At 41.8% G+C, this 15,713-nt stretch overlaps 1 protein-coding gene across 5 annotated transcripts in view; it reads left to right on the top strand.

The window, feature by feature from the left end:
• enox1 (ecto-NOX disulfide-thiol exchanger 1) overlaps positions 1-15,713 on the top strand; it is a 77,072-nt gene that overhangs the window by 15,305 nt on the left and 46,054 nt on the right. For 2 of the 5 annotated variants that reach the window (XR_004632827.1, XM_034694604.1), the window contains exon 2: positions 9,601-9,634. The gene's annotated coding sequence lies outside the window, so the exon portion shown is untranslated. Of the gene's footprint in view, positions 1-6,925; positions 6,945-7,249; positions 7,269-9,466; positions 9,485-9,600; positions 9,635-15,713 lie in introns of those variants that run through there. The other 3 variants (XM_034694605.1, XM_034694606.1, XM_034694607.1) reach the window with 3 other exon arrangements.

The following is a 15,713-nucleotide window of genomic DNA, read 5'->3' on the forward strand; positions in this document are numbered from 1 at the left end:
TCCTCCTCTTCCTCCTCCCCTCCCTCCTCCTCCTTGTGGTTCAGATTGTTTCATGTGTTTGAGGCTGCAGAGCACACACTCACACTCAGACACACAAGCTGTGATGCATGCACAGCAGTACAGTGATATTCAGCTAAAAGGGGGATGGTTTAAATTTTAATGACTTGTGCAGGAGGAGGCCGATATTTCATTGGAAACACTCGGGTGCACAGGGCAAAATCTATAATCCTCTTTATTGGAGGGAGTCTCCGTGGACGTCCTGTGGGAATCTGCGTGCGTGTGTGTTTGTGTGTGTGTGTGTGTGTGTGTGTGTGTGTGTGTGTGTGTGTGTGTGTGTGTGTGTGTGTGTGTGTGTGTGTGTGTGTGTGTGTTGGGGGGCAATGGAGCTGCTGTGAAATCTCTTTGTTCTCATTCAGGAGTATTTTCCGGTGCAGCTCTCAGGGATAATCAGCTGTGTGCGTGATGATGGCTTATTCCATAAATTTAATTTGAGCTGAACATGAAGGGGAGATATTTTCTTTATATGTGTGTGTGTGTGTGAGTGTGTGTGTGTGTGTAGGAACGTCTGTAATTGGACATGATGAATGTCAGAGCTGCGTTTGGAGCTGAACACGAGCAGGTTCTCCTCCTCCGACTGCTTCTAATGTGACAGATGATTTACAAGCTAAGACTGGAGATACTGGGAGGAGACAAGTGTGTGTGTATATGTGTGTGTGTTTGTTTGGTTTACGTTAAGACAAAAGCTCAGCTCATCTGTGTGTGTTTAGTTTTTGACATGAAACTGAAGAGAAATACACACCATCTTTGAATATCGTGAGGTTCCTTCCTCGGGGTCCAGTAGCTCCTCAGGCTTCTCTCAAATCTGTGCCTGCTGACTGTCATTATTACACCAAGACCAAGACTAGCCTGAGACCACACTAACGTCTTTACCACAGTGTCAACAGGCAGAGGGGGAATGAGACGGACTACTTTCTGTGGAGTGATTTGATATGACGTGTGATCAGGTTGTTCCTGGTGTCTCTTTTGCATTCTAGAATTAATCAGTGTTCAATTCGGCTTCGAATAACCAACAACATTCCATTCCGTTATCCTTTGATGTGTTCTATTTCTTTCTATTCTCCCTTCTGTGGATTGATCTGATTTGTCGTGTGTGATCAGGTATTCCTTGTTTTTATGCTTCAGAACTTTGACCGTTTTTAAATTTGCACGGAAACATCATATCCTGTATAAATAATGGACATAGTATCCATGACGTCACCCATCTGTTTTTGAAGCGCTGTTTTGAGGCCAATCAGCGGGGGCAGCCTTATTGGAAATGATGAACTCAACCTAACTGTGACGTAAAGAGGTGGGCTTTGAGCCTCCTAGCCAACAGCTACAGTGTTCCTGCCTGTCATTCAAATCCACTGTGCCTCTTGTAATGGAAAACTGGTCATCTCAATATCTTCAAAATTGCAGCGTTATGAAAAATTCACCCCCCCCCCATACAGTTTGAGCTGATCAAGAAATTAGCTATCAAGACTACACCCGTTTTTTGAACCAGACTGTAAACATGTTTATTTCTGCTGTGAAGATCGAAGTATTTGAATTTGTGTGTATGTGGTTTCCGGGACTTCCCGAGCCAGCCTCAAGTGGACACTAGATGAATTGAAGTTTTTAACACTTCCACATTGGCTTCAACTCTTGCGGCTGGAGGTTGATGCTTGGAAAACATCCATAAAATGGACGGTGTGCCTACTTCTTTTCTTCTTCTTCTTCTTCTTCTTCTTCTTCTTCTTCTTCTTCTTCTTCTTCTTCTTCTTTTTCTTCTTCTTCTTCTTCTTCTTCTTCTTGAGTCTCATATTCACACAGACATGACAGACATGACAGTGGAGGACATGTTGGCCTCCATGGAGCTGCAGTGTGTCCACATCCAGACTGTGTATCATCTCGACTACAGACGATTCAACATCTGAAATATGACAAACTTCAGCTCCACTTCAGGCTCACGTGATCTCACTGCCTGAACTCTCCAGAGACAGAGCGATGCAGACGTGTTTAGTTAATCCTCAGCCACATCTCCATCTCTCTAACCGTAATCAGATCCAAAGCAATCTCAGCCTCCTGCACACAGAGCGTCAGATAAATGTCCATTTCTGCATCCTCACCTGCAGCCACTAGTGTCATTGATCCTCCCGTTCAGGTGAAGTATAAATAGATTCAGCGGTGTATAAATAGCAGAAGAAGAAGAGATGTCAGGGTGTGTTTCCTGCAGCAGAGGAGGAGGTGTGTGTCTTTTATCTGCAGAAGAAGAAGAACCTGAACAGACTGAATTTTAATGAAGCTTCGTTCTGACCTTGGAAAGAGGAGATGGACAGAATAATTCAGAGTCTCTTTCCTCTCCTCCAGCAGCAGAGGAGAAGGTCTGGAGTTTATGTTGTGTTAGTGTCACACACGGGACTGAGGCCCGAGCATATGCTGTTATGGCCCTGCACGATGATGGTATATAAACTTTGATATATGTTGGGATATGCAGAGAAACAGGGATGTAAGACTATAGTGCATGCAATAACGGTGAAAGGATATATTGTTCAGCCTTGCTTTGGTACATTTAAAGCTTCAACACATATTCTACACACAGAGGAGTGAGATAAGAGGATAAATGTTTGATTTACACAGACAGAATATTTAGGATTGTAAACTCTATTTTTATAAAACCTTATTATAAAGTGCTGAAGTGTTAAAAAAAAACTGCAGTTCCCCGATTGTTCACTAGGCTGGCTCCAAAAGCACAGTAAACCCAATACACACCCGTTCAAAGAGCTCTTAAAATAAACATGTTTACAGCCTTGTTAAAAAATAAGTTTCGGTCACATAAATAATTGATTTACGTTTGTTTGTGTCTGATCACCAGTCTGTCCTCATTGTAAATGTTCCCTCCTGTATTTGCATCAGTCAGGGGGTCAGGGGTAAAACGGGGGCAGCGGGGCGTTCTTTAAACCCATTACAGAGAGAACCAGCCTTTCTTCAGACATCGCTTCCAATCCCTCTCTCTGTCCGTCCTCATCACTCTGCAGGAAACCCCTGATCCAGGCTATTTTCTGCTGCTGCTCACATTAAACACTCCTCTGATACGTTCCTGGGGCTGCAGCTTCACAGCCTCCTCCATCGTGGAGGAGAGGAGGAGGAGTCTAACACCTGGATTGTTATTCTACAACACTGAAAATCTCAGGTTGAAATTTGCAGAGTAGAAAAAAGAGCGCATTTGTATGTGAGGGATAATGTATGGTTAGCAGGGAGTTATGGGAAATAGAAACCCAGACAGAGTGAGACAAGACCCCTCGGCGAAGGGGGATTAGAAGATAATTTTATTGATCTTAAATATGATAAGATAAGATAAGATAAGATAAAATAGTCCTTTACTCGTCCCACAACGGGGAAATTCAAGTGTCACAGTAACAGAGTAGACAGTGCAAAATATATATATATATAAAGCAAACGAGCCTATAAAGTAACAATTAGAAAAAAGTTATTAGCAATTAAAATTAAAATTAAAGAGGTAAAAAATAAGCATATCTTACACGCATATATATATTATTGGTTATAGAGTCTTACCACTGCAGGAAGAAAAGACCTGCGGTATCTCTCCGTGAGACACCGCGTGTGAAGAAGTCTGTCACTGAATGAGCTGCTTAGTGTTGTTAATGATTTATGTTTACAGTTTTTAAAAATAGTCCCAGTGATTCCACGTCAGTTAGGGTTCCATGATGATGTATTCTTCTCTGCCTGTTAAGATGGATTTAACATTAAACTGTCCTCATTCAGCTCTCCTTCTTCTCTGAGCTCTGTGGTTCACACACCTTTAAAAATGAACAAATGACACAACTTTGAACCCTGCTGCTATCATCACCACCGCTCATGGTTTAAGTTTCTTTGTAGAGATCGCTAACCTAAAGTTTCTCTCACCTGCTCCGCTCGTTCATCATATTACTGGACAGGATCCAATATGAAAATGTCTGTAGCCTGCCGATTTAGCATGCTAACGAAACTGACCACATTGATGCTATCGGAAGCTAACGGTCTATGGTGTCAACAAGCAGAAGCTAAATGTGTCTGAACTCTTTTAAGTGGATTGATTTGACATGACGTGTGATCAGTTTGCCTCTTGTGTTGCTCATGTTAGTGAAAGTTAATAACCGTCGTCAAGGGGTTCTGACCAATCAGAATCAAGTATCTTACACGGCCTCAAGATCAGTGAGAGAGCCGGGTAATAAGTATATATTGCAGTGGACTATCGGTCATTTTGACCCTAAAATATCTCAGAGTAGGGTGCAACTTTCCAACTAGCCTGACCTCTTCTGGTGACTGAGTGATCTTTGCCGTCTTCTTTAAGCTGAACTCTTAAAGCTCAGAGTGAGGATGTAATACTGCTCTCTGTTGTTATGACAGTAAAATGAAGCTGTTGGACTATTTATCGCTGGTCAGGCGAAAGGAGACATTTTGACATTGAATAGACGAAACAAACCTCGGGTTTATTGAGGAAATGATCAGGGGATTATTTAGTAATAAAGAAAATTGCCTCGACCCTGTAGAAGTCTGTTTGGACTGATTACTGCTGCATGAACGCCAGGAAACTTTTAGAAGAGATTTCTGAAATGAATTCAAGAAATTTAAAACACTTGGATCCAAAATCTCAACCTCAGAAACCTCCTGATCAGCTGCTCTCTCTCTGCATGCAGGTGAAATCCTCCAAACCCCCTAATATCCTGAGTATCAGAACGTTTAGCCAAACAGCTCCCCTCCCCCTTCCTCCCCCCCTTCCCTCCTCTCCTCCCCTCCTCTCCTCCCCTCCTCCTCCCTCAGCCTGGTATTTTTCCTCTCTCCTCTCGGTGTCATTAACGGTGATTTATACGAGGGCTCGCAGGAACACGGCGGTGCCAATAGGTGTGCTGTGGGTACATCCCCCTCCTTCACCTGCTTGCTCCTCACAGCCGGTGATTGATCAACACAAACACAACGCAGAGCAGACGGCCACACTGAGGAAACACACACACAAACACACAATTAGTGTGTGTGTTTTGTTCGGCAGACAATAGCTATTGTGTGTGTGACGAATGCGGAGCCTCATCTGAACAGACCAGAGCTTTATTTTGAAAGGACACAGTGGCAGGAGCTCTCCCTGTGGGTTTGAAACGTGGGCCGAGCAGACCCAGCTGATCAGTTCATCTGCAGGTTAAAACAAACACACATTTCACACTATGTGTGTTTGTCCTTTAACAATAAGATAATTCAAATTATTATTATATTCTGAATGAGGTCTGTGTGTGAACAGCCCTCTTTTAAATCCAGTCTTTATGAACGTGTCGGATTAAACTCACAGCAGCCCAGAGGTCTGAAAACATGACTCAACACTTGCTGTAATATGAGGATTAAGATGTGTATGTTATGTTAAATGGTTCATTATGAATGTGTTTTAGGGCCTGCATCTTTAGTGCAGACAGCGCCCATGACCTCATCGTCACAGTGCTTCCCACCTGCAGGTTTACCTGCTGCGCCTCAGTGAGTCAGTGACTCTATGCTTCATGTTTGATCTCATTCAACAAAGAAACATGAAGACTGTTGATGGAAGTCGTGTCTCAGTGTTAGCAGCAGCTCTGCCTGGAACACTGATTGTGGTTAGTTCCTCCTCTTTAGGGACCTCTGCTGTTGTTGTAGACATAGCTGATGTGAGAAGCCCTGCCCCTTCTTGATTTTGATTAGTTGGTGATGTAGGAGTGATGTTAAAGAGCATGCATGTGTTCGAAAGGTTCAATTATTTTCTGCAGAGTGCGCAGTGACTACAAACAGTTGATACTGAGGTCTGAAAACTTTGAGCTGAGTTGGTTTCGTGTAGAAAGGCGCTGCAGCACGTAAAATGGCGTTAATGGACACAGGCCCTAAACGTGAATACACACCAGACTATGATTTCTGTCGCTCAAAGCTCATTCAGGTTGGTTATTCTGGAATACTTTTTATTGGCTGCTCCACATTTCATATCAAAATATTATCAAATAGAAAACAAATTTGAGGACTAAAGCCTGGTTTATACTTCTGCGTTGAAGCGATGCGTAGGCCATAGCCTAGCCATCTGGCTAACGGCTACAATGCATCCACCTGTCAGTCACATAAGCCACACCCCTTATAAAGAACAGTAATGCAAAACTGTCAGGTTATCATGGAGAAAAATGCTGTGAAGTTGGACATTGTAACATGGAGCTCTATGGGGATTGACTCACTGTAGGAGACAGCCTCTAGTGGACACTAGAGAAACTGCGTTTGTTTACACATAGGCATTAGCTTCATTTTCTAACAGTGGAGGAAACGGCTTCAGTAAACGATAATTATTCTGTCATATTTAAACATTCTTTACTTTAAAATACTGAATTAGCCCAAACCCACATTCAAATAAAGCAGATATGATCGATGTAACAGTGTTTACGTGTTAAATGAGATTTAATTTACTGCTGTCTCCAGTCAGGAGTGCAAACGTGCACACGTGTTAAATGAAAGCATATCTTCCCCGAGCACCAGGCGCTGATTTGAGTTTCTTTCTGTGCTAATAATAAAAAGCTGCAGCATCATTTAAATGAGTCCAGGTCTCGTGAGATCTGCACACACACACACTCATGTAAAGTCATCTCTCCCTCTGCACACTCGCTCAGATCACTGTCATTAAAACACAGCTCGGAGACCAGCTCATCCAGTGATGTGCAGATTTATTCTGACATTAGCATTACAAATCAGTTTGGCAGCACTCAGGAGAGAGAGAGAGGGAAACACGAAAACAGCATACACACAGAAGAAGAAGAAGAAGAAGAAGAAGAAGAGCAGAGGTTTTAAAGCAGAAGAATAAACAAAACTGAGTGTTTATGGAGAGAAGAGGTTAACAGCTCACCTGCTGTTCAGGTGTGTCCTCACTTATTCAGGTAAATGGTGTCATGTCTATCTGAAGGAAATCAGAGGATTATTTGTGTCTCTGTTTTATGAGCTGTTCACTCTGAGAGATGAAGTCAGGAAGCATACAGACTGATATTACAAACGAGGACAGGTGTGACTAAATGTGAAGACAAAAATAAACATTAGTAAAACTTCTGCTCCTTAAATTCAAACTCTGCGATGTGAGAGTGTTTAGAATCTGTCCACACATTTATAACATGAAAATCCTAATTTTAAAGAAAACTGCAGGCTGGTTCAAGGCACGTATGAGGGACAACAAGCTGCTGATTCTACGAATATTCATCATTCATGAGGTAAAAACTGCAGAAAAACTTTCAAACAGGTCTGTTTGTAGATTTGTCTAAACTGATCATTATTATAAATAGATCATGTTAGCAGGAACAGGAGTCTATAGTTATGCTAGCAATATTGCTAGGCTGTGCTTTGAGCCAGATGCTAGCAATAACAATGCTAACATGTGAAAGTTAAACAGAAGGGTTATTTGGGTGATTTTAGGAGAGGAAATATAAAATCATTCGTCATCAAAAATTAATTCTGAAGAATGATGGTTTACAAAATAACTTCTGACTTTTATTAAATGTTCAACCAAAACATTTTTAATAAATGTGTTGAAATATTTCTGTTCAAAATGTGAATAATAAAGACAAAAAGTCTGATCCACATCTGCACACCACACAGTCCATAGTCATGCTAGTAGCTCAAAAATGTTGTCAAACTTCTGATGTCTGCAAATACAAACATTTAAAGGTTTTAACATAAGTCCTAACTCCTAATACGATGGTGAAGTTAAACCTTATTGTTGCAGCTGCATACAGGCAGATGGTGAAAGGACTGTATTTATAAGGTGCTTAAGTCTTGAATTGATCACTCAAAGGATTTTAAAAATTGCATGTAAAACGCATCAGTCTCACTCTGCAGCAGTGAACTGGTGTAATATTGTTGTTTACTCTGTAGTAGTACTCCCGTATAGCGGTGCAGTATTGTACTATAACTCTGTAGTAGTAAACACATATATGGTGCAGTATTATAGTATAACTCTGTAGTAGTGTACACGTATACTGGTGCAGTGTGTGAAGAGAGACGTTGCTTGAAGCGGAACTGGTTCATTCTGGTCTGGTCTGGTCTGCTCTGGCTTGGCTCGGGTCTGTCTTTGCCATATGGGCTGTTCTGGCACCAACACGCTGTACTGTTCAGCTGGCTGAACACTACACAGTAATTACTCACTCTATACACACACACGGAGCCAGGACTGTCGCACATCAATTTATTTAATGCTCAGTGTCAGTGAAAGCTTTTCTTTCTATTCGATGGTTATGACGTTTATTTATTTAAACTGAAGTCAGTCTGTGTGCTGTTCTGTATGCTGTCAGATTAACTGACCTCAGAGTTTAACCCTCAGATTAAAGGTTAGCATCTGTAACATGTTACAACAGGTGTGCCTGTGATAATGTAATGCCTACTCACAGCTTGAATTAACTTTACATTATTCACGGTAAAGTCTAAACATCAGGATTTTTCTATTGTCATTTTTCTCAACTAGCAAGCTAATTAGCTAGCAAAGTGTATTAGCACTAGTTGTTGTTTCTGTCATTAATAAGATGAGCCTTTGAAGATCAGAATTTTATCAAACGTTTTGGAAATTAATTTGAATTTTGTTAGTACATCTGCTTCAAAATCACTGTAACTGAATGTGTCTTATTAATTTGATTGAACATAATTCTGTTGCTAATTATAATCCATCGTGATAATAATCTAACTCTAGCAGCTAAAACTAGACTTCTTTAGTGTTACTTAAACCCTCATTTGATTATTTAAGACTTTTAAAAATGTATTTTTGTTCCCTTATAAAGCAGAAATGTGAGTATCTCTCTGGTTTCAGCTGTTAGTATCATATTATTATCTCAACAAAATGACTCCGTTTGGGTTTTGTTCTGTTGGTTGGACAAAATGAAACATCAGGCGTCCATCTTTGAAATCATGTGATTGGTCTTTTTCTTAAATGTTGAAATTTTATAACCTAAATATAACCTGGCAGTATAATAATCCATATTATTACCTGCTGCTTTACTTCATGTTTAATGAAGTTCACAGCAGCTTTCACAGTTTCCTCATGGTCATATAAAGTTGGTGGTCACATTTTATAAGCCTGTTACAAGTCCTGCTTAAAATAAACCCTCTGTGATGTCATCCAGCGCTGCCTCTGATTGGCCGGTGGGTGTGTGTTGTTGTCAGAGAGATAATTGAATGAAGTGGCTGTTTGTGTAATCACATCAGCTCTTTTATCCACACACACACACGTTCACTGCTTTTGTTTCTGTCGGTCACCCTCCATTCAGAAAGGTCAGCAGAGCCCAGCTGGTGCTGAGTGTGTGTGTGTGTGTGTGTGTGTGTGTGTGTGTGTGTGTGTGTGTGTGTGTTTTCAGGAGGCTGTAAATCATGCGGTGGTTTTATTACAGTCTCTCTCTCTCTCAGAGTCGGTGTGTAGCTGGAGGGGACGGGGAGGGTGGAGGTGACGTCACGGCTGGAACCTGAACACATCACAGCACACACATAATTCCATCAGGAGAGCCTGAACGCCTCACATAGGATCTGAAGCACTGATGGACTCTGTTTCTGTCTCCTCAGGGCCATCCAGACCTGATCTGCAGCTCTGCAAACAGTAAGTCCCAACTCCTCTTTCGCTCCCTCCTTCATCTCTTCTTTTTCTGGATTTTTCTGCACTTGTTCCTCTCCTCTCCGTCCCATCAGCAGGATGACAGCAGATGTTTGGGATCAGTTTTCTTGTTTGTCTTTCTTTTGTTGATCTCAGGAGGTTCTGCCTGTTCTTCATTATAATCCGGCCACTGCTGTGGTCTCTGACTGATGGGCTCTGATGAGGATTTCTTACCGCAGCAGGATTTTGTTTAGTCTCATGTCGGATCAGACTCAAGTGTTGCACGGCTGCTTGCGCTGCAGGAGTGAGACATTGGTGTTGGATGAAAATATGCTTGTTTTGTGGATTTGGAAATGAAGAGAAACTTTGTTGTGGTCTGAATACTTCCGCTCTGGTTTCTTGTTTTTATTGAGATTTTTTGGATATCTGTCGTCACATTCCTGCAAAAACACAAGCTTTAATACATCATGCTTTAATACTTGTATAATTCCCTAGAAGTCTGACATCTAGACGATAGTGTGATCGAAGAGTAAACGTAATATTGGTGGTGAAACGTTGATTGTTGACATGTAGCTAGCTGTAGTTACTCTCTGCTAGCACCATGCTAATGTTTTTTGTTACTAGCACCCTGTAATCCATCTATAACTTAGTTATTTTATTCTAAATGGATTTATGCATTGACCAGCATACCTGCAGATACCTGAAACCACATTTCAGGCTGTATTGAGGTGGGTATTGATACTGGTGTCAAAACAACTCAAGTGTTTTTGTGGTGGAGACCATAGAGAGGCTGGAATCTACAGCAGGCGACTGTAGATAGGTGTTTGCTTTGCATCCCTTCCACATCAACACCTTCAGAGTATTCATTATATTTATCATATTGACTACGCCTGTTGTGCACAACAGCAGAATGATCTCTGTCCTCATTCAGCTCTCCATCCTCTCTTTGACGTTGACTCACCTTTAATCATAAATGAGTCAAACGTCTCCTCTTTGAACATTGTGTCTGTTATCTGTACCTCTTCTGGTTTCAGTGTCTTTGTAGAGATCAGCAGCTTAGATATGCTCTCTCCAGCTCTGGATCACAGGACAGGATGTTGCTCCACTTCTCCCTCTCAGAGATTGTTGGGGTCCAGTAGCTCCTCAGGCTGCTCTCACATCTGTGCTCACGAAGTGTCATTACTTTCCCACGACCAAGACCAGTCTGAGACCACACCAACATTTTTACCACAGTGTCAACAAGCAGAGGGGGGATGAAACGGCCTACTTTCTGTGATCAGGTTGTTCCCGGGGTCAATTTTTCATTCTAGAACGAATCAGTGTTCTATTTGGCTTTGATCAACCCACAGCATTCCATTCTATTCTCCTTTGATGTGTTTCGTTCCTTCCGTTCTGTTCTGTTCTCCTCCCTTTAGATAGATTTGATATGATGTCTGTGATCTTTGAGTTCCTTCCTCTAATCATTACTGATATGAGAACATAATACCTGTCTCTATTTAAATATAAAGGTTAGTAGACGAAGAAAACACCAGTAACTTTGAGTACATTTGTTCTATATTCCCATTTTACAATCAGAAGTTTTTCAAAATAAGAGTCTGACGCATTTAATCTTCAGTTGTTGTTCAGATCATACAAACAAGATAATAATGTATTGTCACTTATATTGAGAGGCAAAGGAAGTTGGATTTAGTTGTCTTTCTACAAGCCAAACTAGCTGTGTGGAGGCTTTGTGCTATGCTAAGCTAACTAGCTGCTACGTTAAGCTGAATACAGTCCGTCAATCTAAACGTCCAGCTCTCAGTAAAAAGAGCAGTGTGTTTTTTATTCGTGTCCCTTTAAATTGTGCGTTTCAGCTGTCGACCTCGTATTAACTGGAGGTCAACACGATGAAGAATGAACGATTAAGTCTGAGGAGCTGAAATAAGATGCAGCCTTCTGAATCTGAATATTTCCATAAGACGATGCTGCGATTATCATTCATCTACAGATGGTATTGTTTGGATGCAGCGTGTTAGTATAGGAATATTATAAACCTCATAGCAGTGTGTGTGTGTGTGTGTGTGTGTGCATTTGTAAGCGCAGGCTGTGAGAAAGTAATAACTCTGGATTAAGGTGGATTAACACCTCCTTCGTCATCATACATCCTGCTTTCTCCTCCTTTTATTTTCATTTCCTCCTCCTGCCTCCGTTTATTCCCCGTCTCCCGTCTTCTCTTCCCTTTTTGTTTATGTTTTTATTCATCACCATCCCTCCTTCATCTCTCCTCTCCATCTCTTTCTCTTCTTCTCTCGTTCTTCCCCTCTCTCCGTCCTCCTCTGCTCCTCGGAGGAGACAGCAGAGGAGCTCAGGGAGCAGCAGGGCCACAATTTACATCTTGATATATCAGTTTCCTGCAGCAGCGGAGGCGGTGATGGATGCCGTGTTGCCGGCACCGAGGCTCTGCCATGAGTTACCGTGGTGATTACCGGCAGAGACGGCTCCTCACCGGCCACTTCATCACTGTGACTGGTGGAGAGGAAGGCGAGAAAAGAGAGAGAAAAAGAGGAGAGGGGCAGAAAAACAGAACGAGAAGCAAGAAAAACACAATTGGAGAAGAGAGCAGAGGGAGGCAGCGCTGACTCGCGGTGGCAGGACAGAGGAACAGAATCGTTAGAGGAGAAAAAGAGGAAACAAATTGTTCCTGTGCTGAAAAAAAACACAAACAGGAGGCAGAGAGAGAACAGAGGACAGGGTCCGAATATTTATTATTTAAAATGAAGGTCTGGTAAACCTCTTCCTCCACATAAAGGTCTCAGGACACCAACATGTGGGGATAAAGCTGCAGCTAATTGGTCTCATACCATGGCGTCATGCTAACAGACATAAAGCAAAGCTAACAGGTCTCAGATGTGCTAAAGCACACAGATCCTGAGTCATGATATCATAGTAAGAGACAGATAGCAAAGCTAACTATTACTAATTCCTGGTGTCATGTTAACCTCAGGCTAAAGCTTACAGGTCCCAGGCCATGATGTCATATTCATCAGTCTCTAAAGCTAACTGGTCCTGGTATGATTAACAGAGGCAAAAGCTAACTGCAACTACGATTGGACAAATGCTAAGGCTAACAGGTCCGACATCACAATGTCATGCTAACAGGTGGAGGCTAAGACTAACAGCTCCCAGGTAACAATGTTATACCAACAAATACAGGCTAAAGCTAACACATCCTGGTTAATTAAGCTACCAGCCTAGCTAACATGATTTTGTTTATGTCATCATGCTAATAGACGGACTGTAATGCTAACATACCTCATGCCATGAAATAGCTAACTGGTCTGGTCTGGTCTGAGGTGAACGTTAGCACACAGGTTATGGTTTTATGCTAAAAGTCTGAAGCTAAAGCAGATCTAGGTTTTGATATCCTGCTATTGAACCTATGTGAGCTAACAGGTCTGAAGACATGTTATAGTTTAACAAACAGGGGCTAAAGCTAACAGGTTAACATATATGTTATGATATCATATAATAAAGTGAAGCTAACCCTAACAGTTAAGCTTACAAATCATGATATCATGTTATAAATGGAGGCTAAAGCTAGCAGGTTCACGTTACTGATGTTAGCGCACCTTCTTGAAAATGTCCTCACTGATGCCAGCAGCTGGTTAGCTTAGCATTAAGGTGCAGGTAGGCTAACTGAATAATGAAAGGCCTCAGTTGTCTCCTAAAGCTACCCCTACATGAGCTGCATACCATGCAACAATGACGCACGTCCTTTGGAAAACCAGCAGCCATGAACACGACAAACATGCGACCAAACATATCTACAGTAACGTAATGATTGTTACGTGATTGTGATTAGCAGGAAACATGGTTCGTTACAATCTGACAACAACACACAGACTGAACTCTAAAATATGCATTTTGTTCAGTACTTATTAAATCCTGTGTCCTCAGGGAGTGCTCACCTCAGGTTTCTTCCTCTCCGTGTCTCTTCCTGCGGTTGGTGATTTCATGTCTAGACCAGCTGCTGCCTGCCATCCAGCTGAGGGAAAATCTGACATCTCATCCTCCCTCCTGCCCTCCATAAAACCTGAGCAAAAACAGATCGATGCTGTGCTGCTTTTTCTCTTAGCTGCAGGCTCATTAGTCACACTGCATGCTGGGGGAGAGACGCTAAGGAAGTATTCAGATCATTAACTGGAGAAGAAAAAACGGGGCAAAAATAATAACACTGCATTTCAAGTGAAGGCCCTGCACAGACAGAATTATCAGTAATGTGTTTAAAGTGTGTGAGTAAAGGTGGTGTGTAGGACGAGGGTTGTGTACAGCAGAGTGGACTTTTTCCTGCACGGTGAATTATTTAATTCTGTGTGGTTCGACCTTGAGACGTCCTCTGAGGTCTGAACGTTCACCACACACTGACATTTCTGCTGCCGCCCTCTCCTGCAGTCTCCTCTACCTCACCTGGTGGAAAATATATACTGTTCACAGACTGAGATGAAAGACGTCAAGGTTGAACTTATTTATATAGTGGCTCAGAAACAAACACATACGCGGTTTTATTTTTAGGTCATCACAGGAGTCTGACTGCAGCACGAGCTATCAGATGTGAGCTGTGCAGAGCCTTGGTTTGAATAAAAGCACAAGGAGCTGTAAGAAACAAATCATGGAGAACTTTTCTTATTTTGACATGATTGAAAAGTCCTGATCTTTGATTACTTCTGGATTAGATCAAGTCAGATTTGACCACCTCGAGTCTGATGAGATTTTGCATAAAAAAGAAGAGTCTGACTTTGGTATGAGAAGAGTTCTGGTCTCTGTCTGTATCAACCAGGACGGTGTCACAGGGTTTGGTGTCTGCAGGAAAAAACAGTCTGTATGGGGAGCAAAAGCAGGAGGAACACAATCCATCGTTATGACATCCCAGCGTCCTGCAGCAGTGAATCAAACAACCCCAGCAGAGTCCAGTTACAGTAAAGTTGAACTAAATAAAGAACCACACCTCAGCTGAACTTCACAGCCATGTGTCTCTGTGAGGTTCGAGGCTAAAATCTGTCCTGTGGTGTGTTCAAAAGTTAATGTGAGCGGTGACGGCGTCACATTCATGAATGTGTTCATGCAGAAGAACATCGGCCGTGTTAGCAAACTGTCAGTGTCCTTTACATGTGTCTCCCCTCTGGAAGGATGTCTCCTCAAAGTCAGGACACTGAAAATGAGCAGCAGGTTTATTTATATTTCAGAGCTCAGAGTCGAGCTGCAGCAGCGTGTTTGTGTCTGAATCAGGAAGCTTTCAAAGAATGTTCCAACACTAAAACACTTCAGATCCGTCTACTATTATTCTGTAGTATTTTGGTCACAGCTGGTGTACGATCTTGTTACTGATTGAGATTACTACCACATAAAGATTAGGACTTTTACAATTGTAGTTTGAGTTAGTTTATTCTACAAATGGAGTCAAGGTTTCTGCCTGGTGAAGGAAGTTTTCCTCATTACTCCCTAAGTGTTGCCAGGTGCTTTGTTCCCGGTGGATTAATGTAAGGTGTTTGTAAATACTAAGTAAATAAGTCTTGTGATAACATTTGTTCTGAATAAAAGATGATTGACTGAATTATAATACCTGGGTTTAAGCTCTCTGAAGACTCTGTTACAACAAACTGCTGCAAATAATTATAATTTTCTTTAATCTGCTCGTTGTTTAGTCAATTTATGTCATAACTGTTCAGTCTGTGAGATGTTTTGAAAATAGTTAAGAAATGTTCTCAAATTAAATAACCCTAATGTCCTCAGATTCTACCATATTGTAGTGGGATTGATCCATAAAACACTACCACTACCTCACAGTAATCTCCAATGAAGCCAATGTTCAAAAATCTGCAGTTCCTCCAGAGTCCACTAGAGTGTGTCTCCTGCTGTTCCTCCAGTGTCCACTAGAGTGTGTCTCCTGCAGTGAGTCAGTCCCCATAGAGCCCCATGTTAAAATGTTACAGCAGAAATAATCATGTTTACAGCCTGGTACAAAAACAGTTTGGGTCTCTATAGCTCATTTCTCTCTTCATGACAACTGTACGGCTGAATTGATATACAACTCATCTGTTTACAGCAG

Source organism: Notolabrus celidotus, chromosome 10 (genome assembly GCF_009762535.1).
Source record: "Notolabrus celidotus isolate fNotCel1 chromosome 10, fNotCel1.pri, whole genome shotgun sequence".
Lineage (NCBI taxonomy): Eukaryota > Metazoa > Chordata > Actinopteri > Labriformes > Labridae > Notolabrus > Notolabrus celidotus.